The 14,889-nt window shown below is 37.9% G+C and overlaps 1 protein-coding gene across 1 annotated transcript in view; it reads right to left on the bottom strand.

The window, feature by feature from the left end:
- Positions 1-14,889, bottom strand: part of HS3ST5 (heparan sulfate-glucosamine 3-sulfotransferase 5) — a 286,208-nt gene that overhangs the window by 108,683 nt on the left and 162,636 nt on the right. Inside the window, exon 3 of the mRNA XM_032651290.1 lies at positions 9,190-9,299. The gene's annotated coding sequence lies outside the window, so the exon portion shown is untranslated. The remainder of the gene's footprint in view (positions 1-9,189; positions 9,300-14,889) is intronic.

Here is a 14,889-nt window from a genome sequence, read left to right as displayed (position 1 = left end):
ACTGAATGGCTGCATGCAAAAGAATCAAACTGGATGACTTTCTCACACCATATACAAAAATAAACTCAAAATAGATTAAAAACTTAAATGTAAGACCTGAAACCATAAAACTCCTAGAAGAAAACATAGGCAATACACTGTGATACTTGGTCTTAGAAATATTTTTTTTTGATTTTTTTTTTTCCTCAGGTAAGGGCAACAAAAGCAAAAATAAACAAATGAGACTACATCAAACTAAAAACCTTTCACACAATGAAGGAAACTATCAACAAAATGAAAGATAGCCTACTGAATGGGAGAAGATATTTGCAAATGATATATCTGTTAAGAGGTTAATATCCAAAATATACAAAGAACGCATACAACACAACATCAAAAAAACAACAACCCAATTAAAAATTGGGCAGAGAACACAAATAGACATTTTTCCAAAGAAGACATACAGATGACCAACAGACACATGAAAAGACGGCCAATATCACTAAACATCAGGGAAATGCAAATTAAAACCATTGAGATATCACCTCACACCTGTCAGAATGGCTATTACCAAAAAGACAACAAATAATAAGTGTTGACGAGGATGTGGAGAAAAGGGAACCTTTGTGCACAGTTGGTGGGAATGTAAATTGGTGCAGCCACTATGGAAAACAGTATGGAGGTTCCTCAAAAAATTAAAAACAGAACTGCCATACAATCCAGCAATTTCACTTCTGGATATTTACCTGAAGAAAACAGAAACACTAATTTGAAAAGACATATGTACGCCAATATGCATGGCAGCATTATTTGCAAAGGCAAGATATGGAAGCAACTTAAGTGTCCATCAGTGATGAATGGATAAAGAAGATGTTGTACACACACACACACACACACAAAATGGAATATTACTCAGCAATTAAAGAAAGAAATCTTGCCATTTGCGATAACATGAATGGACCTACAGGGTATTATGCTAAATAAAATGAGCCAGGCAGAGAAAGACAATCACCATAAGATTTCACTTATATGCAGAATCTAAAAAACAAAACAAACAAACACAACAAAACAAAATGAAAACAGACTTTTAGATACACAGAAGAAACAGGGTTGCCAGAGTGGAAGGGGATGGAGGTGGGTGAAATAGGTGAAGGGGATTAAGAGGTACAAACCTCCAGTTATAAAATAAATAAGCCATGGGGATGTAATATACTGCATAAGCAATGTGGTCAATAATCTTATGATAATTTTGGGGACAGATGGTTACTAGACTTATTATGAAGATCATTACATAATATATGCACATGTCAAATCACTACATAGTAAGCTTGAAATTAATACAACATTGAACATCAACTATATTTCAATAAAAAAAACTTCAAAAGAACATCCACTTAATTTGAAAAACCTGAGATGATTAAACTCTTCTGAGCTGGTTATTAGGATAATGAATTTAAAGCCTCTAGGGCACCTAGCCCAGTACACGGCCCAGCACATTAATAAATGGTAGCTATTGTTTTGTTTTCAGAATTTTTATTTTTGACTCATTACCTCCTATCTGTTATGGAGGTAAGTGGCTTCCGTAATAGTTAAAGAGCATGAGTACAGGAGTCTAAAAGATTAGGGCTTGAATTGTGGTGCTATCATTTACTAGTTTACTAATCTCTTTATTAACCTCTCTGAACTCCACTTGTATAAAGATATATGGGGGAAAAAAAATCTCCTTGCAGGGACATCCTGAAGACTGAGAGATACCTATTTTAAAGTGTCCAGCATAGAGCAGGCCCTCTATGAATGTCAGATAATATAATTCACATGAGTCTCCTCTGAGATGGGTACCATCCTACTATGTGTTGAGGAACACATGTGTGTGAATATTTTTTAAGTAATGGAGATAGAAACATTTTTCTCTGTTATATTCCAGTACTTTTCAGAAAAACATAATTTGGTATTATAAAAATTATTCTTATAAATAATATTCAGATAGTGACTTACAGTTTACAAAATACTTCTGTAACTTAGGACAAGACCCTAAATATATTCCCCAAATTAGCCATTTGTTGCTATATTATTGAAATCATTATCTTTGCAACCCTTTCTACCATCAAGATGCTTAATAATTAACAATAATGCTAAACTGAAAATATTAGGGAGGCTACTTCAAAAAAGTTAAATGTGTTACTGTCATAGGCCTATAGTTTTAGGAATACTTGACAGCTGAAATTGGCCAGATGAAACTGAGCAATTGATGATAGCTTTTCCATATCAGCAGTAATCTTGGAAGCCTCTTCTAGGCAGGCTTTCACAAAAGACACTTACCAAAGTGGTTTCTTAATTTCTCTTTTACTTCTTGAATACTGTTCTAAGTATCAGATAGGTTACTTGTTCTCATTCAGGTTAAAATACAATTTAAAAAAATCTGGTAGGTGGTTTCTGGAACTTTGCATGTAAACAAAAGAGTAGAAAAAATGTGGGTAATTTTCTTAAATCTAAATGCATTAGGTCATATGCTGAGATTAATGATTTATTGTCTAAACTCAGTAGGAATGCAATTAAATGCTCAGAAATGGAAAGCACCTTACAGTTTTTTAAGACTGAGCTGTTTTTATTATCATAATAACTGAAGCACATGCTTAATAACTCATCAAATACACTGACTTCTCTTCAACATCTACAAGGTCAAAACCAGACATCAGGTACAACCTGAGTGCCATTAATTCCTCTGAAAAACTTTTGAAGAGATTGTTTCAAGAAGCAGCAGGCTGGATCCCACTGAGGCCTGTAGGATGTTTTAGGTCAGGGGTCCCCAAACCCTGGGCCACAGGCCAGTACCGGTCCGTGGCCTGTTAGGAACCGGGCCGCACAGCAGGAGGTGAGCAGTGGGCCAGCGAGCAAAGCTTCATCTGTATTTACAGTCACTCCCCATCGCTTGCATTACCACCTGAGCTCCACCTCCTGTCAGGTCAGCGGTGGCATTAGATTCTCATAGGAGCACGAACCCTACTGTGAACTGCACATGCGAGGGATCTAGGTTGCGCGCTCCTTATGAGACTCTAAAGCCTGGTGATCTGAGGTGGAGCTGAGGCGGTGATGCTAGCGCTGGGGAGCGGCTGCAAATACAGATTATCATTAGCAGAGAGGTCTGACTGCACAGAGACCATAATAAATCAACTGCTTGCAGACTCATATCAAAACCCTATCAGTGAGTGGCAAGTGACAATGAAGCTGCATCTGGTGGCAGGCTTTATAGTGGCAAATGAGTTGATGTACTTAAATTGTACAGCTGCATCTGGTGGCAGGCTTTAAGTCAGAATCTGACACTTATTTTAGTCCACGCGTGGCCCGCCCATTATTTTATTTACCACTTCCATCTGTGCCTCTTTCCCGCACTGCGCACTTGTCTCAGTTTGGTAAGCCCACAAGCTAACCCTAGCCAAAAAGAGTAAAAAACAAACACCACTGGAGAGCTTCTTTGAAAAGGGGGAAGACCCAATGATGAGACAGCAGAAGACTTTAAGACTGCCAACAAAAAGAAAGCTGCATTTAAAAGAAAATACCAAGAGTCCTACTTAAATTACACGTTCATTGCAAGAGGTGATTCACATTCTCCAAGCCCGCTTTGTATAATATGTGGCAACCGGCTATCCAATGAAGCCATGAAACCTTCAAAACTTTTTCGCCACATGGAGACCAAGCACCCTGCATTAAAAGACAAGACTTTGGAGTTTTTCAAAAGAAAAAAAAGTGAACACAAAGAACAGAAGCAATTATTGAAGGCCACCATTTCATCAAATGTGTCTGTACTGAGAGCATCATTCTTAGTGGCTAACTGCATTGCTAAAGCTAAGAAGCCCTTTACTATTGGTGAAGAGTTGATCCTGCCTGCCGCTAAGGACATTTGTTGTGAACTTTTGGGAGAGGATGCTGTTCAAAAGGTGGCACATGTTCCTCTTTTGGCTAGCACCATAACTAGACGAATTGATGAAATAGCAGAGGATATTGAGGCACAATTGTTAGAGAGGATTAATGAGTCACCATGGTACGCAATCCAGGTCGACGAGTCTACCGATGTTGACAGCAGGGCAACAATGCTTGTTTTTGTGCCATATTTTTTTCAGAAGGATGTGCATGAGGATATGTTATGTGCACTTTTGTTGCCAACCAACACCACAGCTGCAGAACTATTCAAGTCTTTGAATGATTACATATCAGGAAAACTGAATTGGTCATTTTGTGTTGGTATATGCGTGGATGGAGCGGCTGCCATGACTGGACAGCTTTCTGGTTTCACTACTCGGGTCAAAGAGGTCGTTTCTGAATGTGAGTCTATGCACTGTGTCATCCATAGAGAAATGCTGGCTAGCTAAAAAATGTCACCTGAACTTAACAACTTTTTGCAGGAGGTGATTAAAATTATCAACCACATTAAAGTACGTGCCCTTAACTCACGTCTGTTTGCACAGCTCTGTGAGGAGATGGACGCAGAGCACACACGTCTTCTCTTATACACAGAAGTGAGATGGCTTTCTAAAGGCAGATCACTGGTCAGAGTTTCTGAGTTACGAGAGCCGCTGCAGAGATTCCTTTCAGAAAAACAGTCACCACTGGCAGCACATTTCAGTGACACGGAACGGGTCGCAAAACTTGCTTACTTGTGTTACATATTCAACCTGCTCAACGAACTCAATCTGTCACTTCAGGGGAGAATGACAGCTGTGTTCAAGTCAGCAGATAAAGTGGCTGCATTCAAAGCCAAACTGGAATTATGGGGGCGATGAGTGAACATTGGGATTTTTGACATGTTGTAAACATTAGCAAAGATTTTGAAAAAGACTGAGCCAGGGACTTCTTTCTCCTAGCTGGTGCATGATCACCTATTTCAGCTTTCAAAAGAGTCTGAGCATTACTTCCCAACCACAAAAGACTCCCAAATTGGGAAGGAATGGATCCGCAACCCATTTGTGAATAAGCCAGGTGAATTGACTTTGTGCTAGAAGTGGATCAACTTCTTGAGATCACAAATGACGGCGGCCTTAAAAGTATGTTTGAGACAACTTCAAATCTCCACACATTCTGGATTAAAGTCAAGGCAGATGTGGTACATGTATACAATGGAATATTACTCAGCCATGAAAAGAAACAAAATTGAGTTATTTGTAGTGAGGTGGATGGACCTAGAGTCTGTCATACAGAGTGAAGTAAGTCAGAAAGAGAAAAACAAATACCGTATGCTAACACATATATATGGAATCTAAGAAAAAAAAAAAGGTCATGAAGAAACTAGAATAAAGACACAGACCTACTAGAGAATGGACTTGAGGATATGGGGAGGGGGAAGGGTAAGCTGTGACAAAGTGAGAGAGTGGAATGGACATATATACACTACCAAACGTAAAATAGCTAGTGGGAAGCAGCCGCATAGCACAGGGAGATCAGCTCGGTAATTTGTGACCACCTAGAGGTGGGATAGGGTGGGTGGGAGGGAGGGAGACGCAAGAGGGAGGAGATATGGGAACATATGTATATGTATAACTGATTCACTTTGTTATAAAGCAGAAACTAACATATCACTGTAAAGCAATTATACTCCAATAAAGATGTTAAAAAAAAATAGTCAAGGCAGAATATCCTAAGATTGCCACAAAAGCACTGAAATGCCTGCTTCCATTTCCAACATCCTGTCTTTGTGAAGCAGGGTTTTCTGCAGTGACAGCAACCAGAACGAGATTACAGAGTAGACTGGACATAAGCAAAACACTTTGGGTGTCACTATCTCCCATCACCCCCAGATGGGATGATCCAGTTACAAGAAAACAAGCTCAGGGCTCCCACTGATTCTGCAGTGTGGTGAGTTGCATAATTATTTCATTATATATTACAATGTAATAATAATAGAAATAAAGTGCACAGTAAATGTAATGCACTTGAATCATCCTGAAACCATCCCCCCGCCACGGCACGGTCCATGGAAAACTTGTGTTCCACGAAACCGGTCCCTGGTGCCAAAAAGGTTGGGGACCGCTGTTTTAGGTACTTTGGGAGCTGGGTACATATTTTTGAACCAGGTATTTAAGGACAGTATTACTCTTAATCCTCCGAATGAGAAGCTTGCCACACAACCATTCCTTATACAAGGTATCTGGTTCCATATGCAACAGTCCTGATTTCCAATGTTTTTGTCCTGTGTCTAGTCCTTGGTTTAGTGATTATGGCTATTATACTCAACATTGAAGGACATGATAACTGTCACGTGGTAACTGGTAACTGAACAGCATTGGGTCAGCATTGGTACTAGAGCCATCTTTTCTAGATCTGCTCCCAGAGTCCCTACACAGGCATGGTGTTTCTTCATGTTTGGTCTTTGCTTCCTTTCAATGCTTCCACCTTCTCCCCATGGCCCACTAGGAATTTCAAACCATTTGGGGATTTCTCCAATGTTTCAGTATTTATATTTACCAGGCCTGTGACTATATGTTTGTAATGTTAATGATAATTTCAAAGCCATCTTACAAATAAAATATTTTGATTCTCCTGACAATGTCATGTGAGATGAGGAAACTGAGGCATGAAGAGGTTCTATGATGTGTCTGAGTCACTTGTAGTTAGTGTCAAAACGTAGTCCCTGCCTCATAACTCTGAATCGAGCCCTCACTTCACCGCCATTACTACTGCATCATTTGCTTGGTTGATTAGACTTGTGTTGGAAATTCTTTCTCACCAGCTTTGTGATTTTTATAATATGTCCGTTAAACTCTCTGAATTTTAGCTTCCTTGTTGGTAAAGGGGATATAATAATACCTATTCCATGGAGTTACTTTGAGAATTAAATAAAATGCTGTATGCAGGGTAAAAAACCTAGAATAAGGTAAGTGTTCAAACATGTTAGTTCTTCCACTCCTCTCTCTTGGGTATGCTTCACATAAGGTAGTTCCTCTAGGTCCACAGAGACTTCTGAAGTTACTCTGTAATTCAGTGGTAGGCCAGGAGAGCAGAGCATATTTAAGTATTAGTAGGGTGACAAAATTCAACTTAATCAAGGATTTATCAATCATCTACTACATCCCAACACAGAGCTAAGTGCTACAGCACAAATGAAGTAGCAGTAGCCGAGGAATTTTGGCAGTGAGAAGAACAAGACTGCTGATAATTTCCTACAAAATAGAGAGATTCCAAGAGGGGCTAGTCTGCCAAGTTTAATAGAGCTCTTTGTAAATTCTCCAAAATAATTTCAAATAAAATAAAACAATTTTAAAACTCATAAATTTTATAGTTTACTCTTAAGTAGCACATTCCACCAAACCCCAAAGTGTTATCTTTGTAAACAATGATACTGTGTCCAACCTACATTATTACATGGGGTGAGGGAGGGACCATGGAAGAGCCAGTCTCATAAGGAACCTAGAGACAAGAGGTTAAAAAAATGTGTTAGATATTTCTGCTTTGTTTCATTACTTGAATCACCTAGATTGTAAAACATCCTAGGGTAGGAATAGCCATCTTGTATTTTCTTCATCTTTCTCCTTCAGTGCCTGGGACTAGAAATACTTGTTGAGTCAAATTTGGTTTAAACCATAAGAAAAGAGAAGAATAAATTTCATTATTATCAATATGAACTAGTCGCTAGGCACCTGTGTAAGACAGCGTGGGGAGTGAAACAGCCCAGGGTTTAGGATCAGACACTTTGGTTCTCATTCTGTCTCTTCTCTCAATCTTAGGCAGTAACCTGACTGCTCAGGGTCACAGGGTTCCAGTTTTTAGAATAGGAATTATGCCATCTATCTTCTAGTATTATTGAGAAATTAAATGGATGAACTATTATTGTATATACAGTAACAAATAAGTAATGATTTTTGAGTGGTTGATATGTATTAGACATATTATTATGTATTATTCCTATTTTGGAGATGAGAAGATGAAGACATAGAAAGTTGTTGTGGGTTTTTTTTTTAGTAATTTATTTATTTTATTTTTGGCTGCGTTGGGTCTTTGTTGCTGCTCACGGGCTTTTCTCTGGTTGTGGTGAGCGGGGCCTACTCTTCGTTGCGGTGCGTGGGCTTCTCATTGCTGTGGCTTCTCTTGTTGTGGAGCACGGGCTCTAGGCCTTCAGTAGTTGTGGCTTCAGTAGTTGTGGCACGCAGGCTTAGTTGCTCTGCGGCATGTGGGAGCTTCCCGGGCCAGGGATCAAACCCGTGTCCCCTGCATTGGCAGGCAGATTCATAACCACTGTGCCACCAGGGAAGCCCCATAGAAAGTTTTTAAAAAAACCTTGCCAAGGTCACACAGCTAGTAGTTGGCTGGGCAGCAGCTCAAACTCAGGCAGCCCTGCTCTAGAGTCTGTGTTCTTGACCACACCCCTTTGTTGCCTCGCTCCATCATGGTAGCTCTTTTCAAGCCCATTTCCCCTGGTCCTGGACTCTGATACAAAAATGCAACAGATCCTGCCTCTTCAGAAATAAACAGCTACACTGAGGACACAGGATAGATGCATGAAGAGAGAAACAACCATACATGATAGAAGTTGTCAAATGCCAGAGGAGAGGTATGACTACAAGCCCTACACACATTTGAAAGGAAGGAATGAACTGGGATAGGGAATCAACAAGATGTTGTCATGTACGTGAAACCTGACTTAGGTCTTGGAGGAAAACAGAACTAAAACCAGCAGAGAGGATTTGGGAAAGTTATTTCAGATAGTGGGACAGCAAAGACAAAGGCCTTCTGTGTTCAGGAAACAAGATTAAGTGCCAGTGGGAAATGTTTCTATATGGGAACGCTGAGATTACAGAATCAGTTCTTTTTTTTTGCAGTACGTGGCCTTTCCCGTTGTGGAGCACAGGCTCCGGACGTGCAAGCTCAGCGGCCATGGCTCATGGGCCCACCCGCTCCGCGGCATGTGGGATCTTCCCGGACCGGGGCACGAACCCGTGTCCCCTGCATCAGCAGGCGGACTCTCAATCACTGCGCCACCAGGGAAGCCCCAGGTGGCAGTTTAAAGTCATTCTGTATAATGTTTTAAAAGCCCACAGAGGAGAGAGGACCTCCTGCTGGAGAGCTGCCCTTCATTTCTGAGTGGCTGTGTGCATATGTGCATGCCTCCAAGTCCTGCCAAGTAGGGCTTCCAAAAGACTGATGAGACGGCAGGTGTATAACATGAATGGGAAAGCTAGATGATGGATTGCAGGAACACACAGAAGTCTTTGGTACACATACCTACATCCAGACACCTCCAGTTATTCCAGCGATGATTATCTGGTTGGTGGATGCTCCATGGCCTCTCCGCATCTGCTGTCCTTTTGGCTTGTTCCCTGCTCTGTTAGCACCTGGGGGTAGAGACAGAGACAAAGTGATCTTCCCATTAGTCTTTTTTTTTTTTTCTCTCCACTCCTCAGTATCTGTGGTTAAAAATTTGTGTTTGAAGAAGCATATTAGGTATGATCAGAACATTTCTTTCTTTTTTTTTTTTTTAAAGTACTTCCAGTCTTTTTATTAAACAATTTGTTGATGAAGGACAGAGCTCACATTTGAGCCTAACCCTGGAATATGTAATTGCTAATTCCCTTTGATCAGAGATGGACTTGTAAATTGGGGGCTACCCACATGTACTTTCACGTAATGTTCTTGTTTCTGATCTGGTTGCTGAGGATTTTAGGTTGAGAGTGGTTCAATGTACTCTTCTGAAAAATGCTATATACTGGCCTTTCTACAACCATATGATGATTATTCATCAATCATTCTTACCTTTGCTACTCCTTGAATATATTAAGCAATTGCTGCTTCTTCCTAAGTTGAATATAGATTACTAGGAGACCTGAGTAATTCTCTAGCTGCAGAGTACATGTATGGCTCTAAAACAAAAAGTGTTGTATTGGAAAGATGAAAAAAGAAATTGATGGGAAAATGAAAAAAATTTTCAACGTAACAGATTTGCAATGACAAACTCCTTTTTATTTTTTTATTTTTTTTTTTATTTTTTATTTTTATTTTTTTTGGCAGTATGCGGGCCTCTCACTGTTGCGGCCCCTCCCATTGCGGAGCACAGGCTCCGGATGCGCAGGCTCAGCGGCCATGGCTCACGGGCCCAGCCGCTCCGCAGCATGCGGGATCCTCCCGGACCGGGGCACGAACCCGTGTCCCCTGCATCGGCAGGCGGTCCCCCAACCACTGCGCCACCAGGGAAGCCCTATTCAGTCCAAAATAGCTAGAATGTCCATCTTTCACTTGGGTCCACTGGATGCAAATATATTTAGAGTGCAAAGCTACACACACACACACACACACACACACACACACACCTCTTTCAAGAAAAGGAAAACGTTTAAAATTTTATATGTACTTGACTAATAGCTAGCTACCAAATCTATTGTATTTCTTCTCTGATTAACATGCTTTCATTCATTATTTCCAGTTCTTCCATTTGAATCCTTGTCCTCACCACCCCAATATTGCCCAAATAGTTTTAGAGAAACCAGAGAATGAGTAAAGTTCATTCAGTTATTTCAGGACATGGCACACATCAATAGTATCCACTTATTAGCCAGAAAACTGGCTCCATTGCTCAGAGAACTTCTTGGCATGTTCATACACCTGCTGAGACCTCGATATAAAATAAAACAAAACAAAGCCTCAACTACTTTGTTTCTCAATTTGTTTTGATAAACCAGAATTATTTCTAAAGTTCCCAAATAAACAGAAATCATTATAATTATGAATAATTAACATGCTAAACTCAAGAGGGCACTCAACATTCATTACACTGTAGAATTCGTCCCCTAAGGGTAGTACCTTCAATTAGTTCAGTTTTTACACCAGAAGAAAAATGTGACAATCAGTAATTGCAGATACTTAGTACAAGGAACAAAACAAGCTAACTTGCCTTTAAATCACACTCTCTCAGCCAGCAGAGGCCCTGCTCTCTTTTAGATTCTTAATATTTGTTCTACTTCCAGAACACAGAAAAGCAATAGATAATAGAAAAACCACTGCCTTCAAAGACGTAAGTAGATGCACTTCAGCTTTATCAGCTATTCTAATAGAGCAGCTTAAAGTAGAAGGTAAGATATCGCAATAAATGGCTTTAAAACAGAATCTTTTAAAAGACGTTTTATAAAATATAACAACATATTTATTCACTCAATTTACAAACATTTATTAAGCACTTACAATGTGTCAGGGTAAATGTGCTAAATGATAGTTACATTGTAGTACAGGAACTAGCCAATGTGGAGAAAAGGGAACCCTAGTAAACTGTTGGTGGAATGTAAACTGGTGTAGTCATTATGGAAAACAGTATGGAGGTTCCTCAAAAAACTAAACCTAGAACTAGCAATTCCATTCCTGGACATATATCTGAAGAAACAAAAACACTAATTCCAAAAGATATATGCACCTTAATGTTTATAGCAGCATTATTTACAGTAGCCAAGATATGAAAGCAACCTAAGTGTCCCATAAGCAGATGAATGGATAAAGAAGGTGTGGTATACATACACACACAGGAATATTACTCAACCATAAAAAAGAATGAAAATTTGCCATTTGCAACACCATGGATGGACCTGGATGGCATTATGCTTAGTGAAATAAGTCAGAGAAAGACATGATATCACTTATACGTGAAATCTAAAATATAGAACAAATGAATGAATATAACAAAACAGACACAGACTCACAGATATAGAGAATAAACTAATGGTTACTAGTGGGAAGAAGGACAAGATAGGGGTAGGAGATTAAGAGGTACAAATTACGATGTATAAAATAAATAAGATACAAGAATATATTATAGCAAAGAGAATATAGCCAATATTTTATAATAACTTTAAATGGAGTATAATCTAAAAAATATTGAATCACTATGTTGTATAACTGAAACTAATATATTATAAATCAACTATAATTTAATAAAAAAAAAAAGACTGAAACATAAGAAAAAGCCAATGATTTCTTTAAATAATTTTTATATACAAATTTGAATATAGCAAATTTTTATATACAAATTTGAATATAGCAAATTTTTATATACAAATTTGAATATAGCAACACATTTGTATATTCTTACAAATATAAAGTTTGAAGTATATTTATAAAATGAAGCTATTCAGTGTTATTCCTCAAATTCAACTGCAATTGAAATTGCAATACATCATTTTAATTAAAAAAATTAAATCACAAAATTATTTAGATTTCTTCTTCCTCAGAGTCTCCTCTATAAAAATCATAAAAAATTTCAACCAAAATATATCCATTTTCTTTTGCAGTAATAAATGCTATTACAATTATTAGGGGTTTTCTTAGGCACTTATAGAACTAAAATATAAGTCAAGTTGAAAATGGTTTAGCAAATAGTAACTACAGTTGTGTATGCAAGTAGACATTTTTGCTCTGGTTCAATGTCAAATTGACAACCATGACACAAGAAAGGGTTATCTTTTATTAACGGCCACTTTGGGGAGATACATTTTATCTTCCATTGAAGTAGAGGAAAGAACTCATTAGATATGTGGTACAAGTGGTTTCAGAGTGATAAATCTCAAGTTACCAATTCCACTTTTAATGATTAGTTGCCCGAGTCTTGTATTTAATTAAAATGGTTATATTAAATGCTTATATTTAATTTAAACATAATTAGCTAAACCTCAATGTTACTGCCTCATCCACTTTGAAATTAATTTATAAAATAGCTTAAAAAGTGCTGTAAGGTTTTAATATTAAAATAAATCACGATCAGTTTGTATCCTTTGTTTGTTTCAGTTGTGAACCCACAGTGAGCTGTTTATATTAGGTATGACTGCAAGGTCTCTGGCATGGCTAACATGTAGTAGAATCAAATATTGATATGCCTTTGATGTTTCCTTTATACATGTGACATATACTTTAACCTCATAGGCAAAAATAGTCTATAGACAGGATATGATTATTTAAACTTTAAAGGGATCTAAATATAAATTAATTTTGGCCTTAATACATTTAGGAGGAGCCACTGTTTTTAGCAGATGATTCATAAGTGTGTAACAATCAGTGTAACAAAACTTCCTTTGTGTCAGTCTAATACATTCTGATTTTAACTTCTATTTAAACAGACAACATAATATATATATATATATATATATATCTTAATTAAAAGGTGAAGGTAACACATTTGGCTGGCCTATTAGTAACTAAAATCTGTTCTTCCCAATATTAATATCTTTTCATACCAATATATGCAGAATTTAATATTTCATTAAAACCTGGGCCTTCTACTCTCCAATGAATGCTTATAGTTGGGGGAATGTTTCTACCATTCTCTAACATTAGCTCAAACCATCTGCACCCTTCTCCACCCCTGGCCCCGACCCTTTAGGAATTTTAATTCAGAACATAAAATCTGACTCAGCTTACACATCAAGTGAAGCTGTGTAGCATATTTCACCTCTTTTCACACTAGTACTATTATGTGGCATTCCAGGATGCCTTCAAGCTATACTGTACCTCAATTACCTCAAATGCCATCTGCTTCTGTTTCTTTCAGTCCTTCTCCCTGGTTCCCTAAACAATGAACAAGATATTATTTCTCAAGAGCTAGACTTAGGCTCATTCTCTGCAAAGAATGTAGGTAACATATACTAATATCCCTCCTGTTTAGATAAGACAATATGAGATTGTGATCAAAGCCAATTATGTATTGATTTACCATTTATCATTTCAACTATCAACCATTATCTTAACTCCAAACATCCTCAGAAAGTCCAAAGGATTGTAACTGTCTCAAAGTAATCACAATGGAGAGGGACTATTTGAGAACCAGGAAGGTACATCTGCTTTGTTCATCTTGCTCAGGCCTTTAAATACCATCTGTTTTCCATTCTTTTCTGGCTACCATCTTCCCCTAGGCTAAAAGGTTTTTAAATGACTGGGGAAAAAAAAAAACTTGAAAAACTAGTTTGAGATTTTAATTCAGCATTTCATCTGCCAGACAGTGAAATGCAGTTAGCCGCAGCAAGTGTTCCTAATAGATAAGGGAATTGTTGCTTCACATATAATTACATTGAGTCTAACGGCAGACATAGCCAATCATATCATCTTCATACTATTAGAAGTGCTAGTAAGTCTGAAAAGAATCCATTTTGAGGAGGGTCAGAGCTACTTTTATTTTACTTCAAACCAGAGTTATAATGGAATAAAACTGATAGTTCTTTTGGAGGAACAGCTTTTGGTATATAAGAAAAAAGTATTAAAGAGTAAATGAAACTGACTGTTGTGACTGGCAGTAAGTTCAGGCATTTTGTGCGCTTTTGTGTTTGCTTTGGAATGTTAAACAGGTTGGGTTCTTTTAGAAAGAAAACATTTTATTCAGAACATTTTCCCACGAAAGCCCTCTTTGACAAAGTGTCATTTTTTGATATATTAGTACATGTATGCCCACATTTTATATTCAAAAAAGGCAAGCAATGTTTTAACAACTTTTGACAAGCATGGGGAATTAAACTACCACAGAATCGACTCTCAGTGTAATACTATAGACTCTTATATTTCCTATTTTTGTACTTCTTCATGGCAGGACACAACATTTTAATTATATAAATTTCTGGTTGAAGAAAGAGACATTGAAGATGAGTAATTAGAATAGGAAACTTCAATTCATCAATAAAATACGTTTTAAGCATAGAATTCTGAATTTGTTGAGAAACAGAGCTACAGATACAGCATGCAGTGAAATATAAATAAGTAGCAGGAGATAAGTCAAAGAATTTTCTAGAAAACTAGCCAGGAAATCTCAAGAAATTTAACTGCTTCTTCATTATACTTACAAGTTACCTACTAAATTACAAATTTCGAAACCAAACCATCCCTCATTTTTTGGCAGTGCAGGCTCTGCCTATTGGAACCTCACTTGGACACCCACAGGTACCTCCAGTCAACAAACTGCTT

This window comes from Phocoena sinus, chromosome 12 (assembly GCF_008692025.1).
Source record: "Phocoena sinus isolate mPhoSin1 chromosome 12, mPhoSin1.pri, whole genome shotgun sequence".
Classification (NCBI taxonomy): Eukaryota; Metazoa; Chordata; class Mammalia; order Artiodactyla; family Phocoenidae; genus Phocoena; species Phocoena sinus.
The sequence above is the reverse complement of the archived record's forward strand: the minus strand, read 5'-3'. Positions and strand labels throughout refer to the sequence as shown.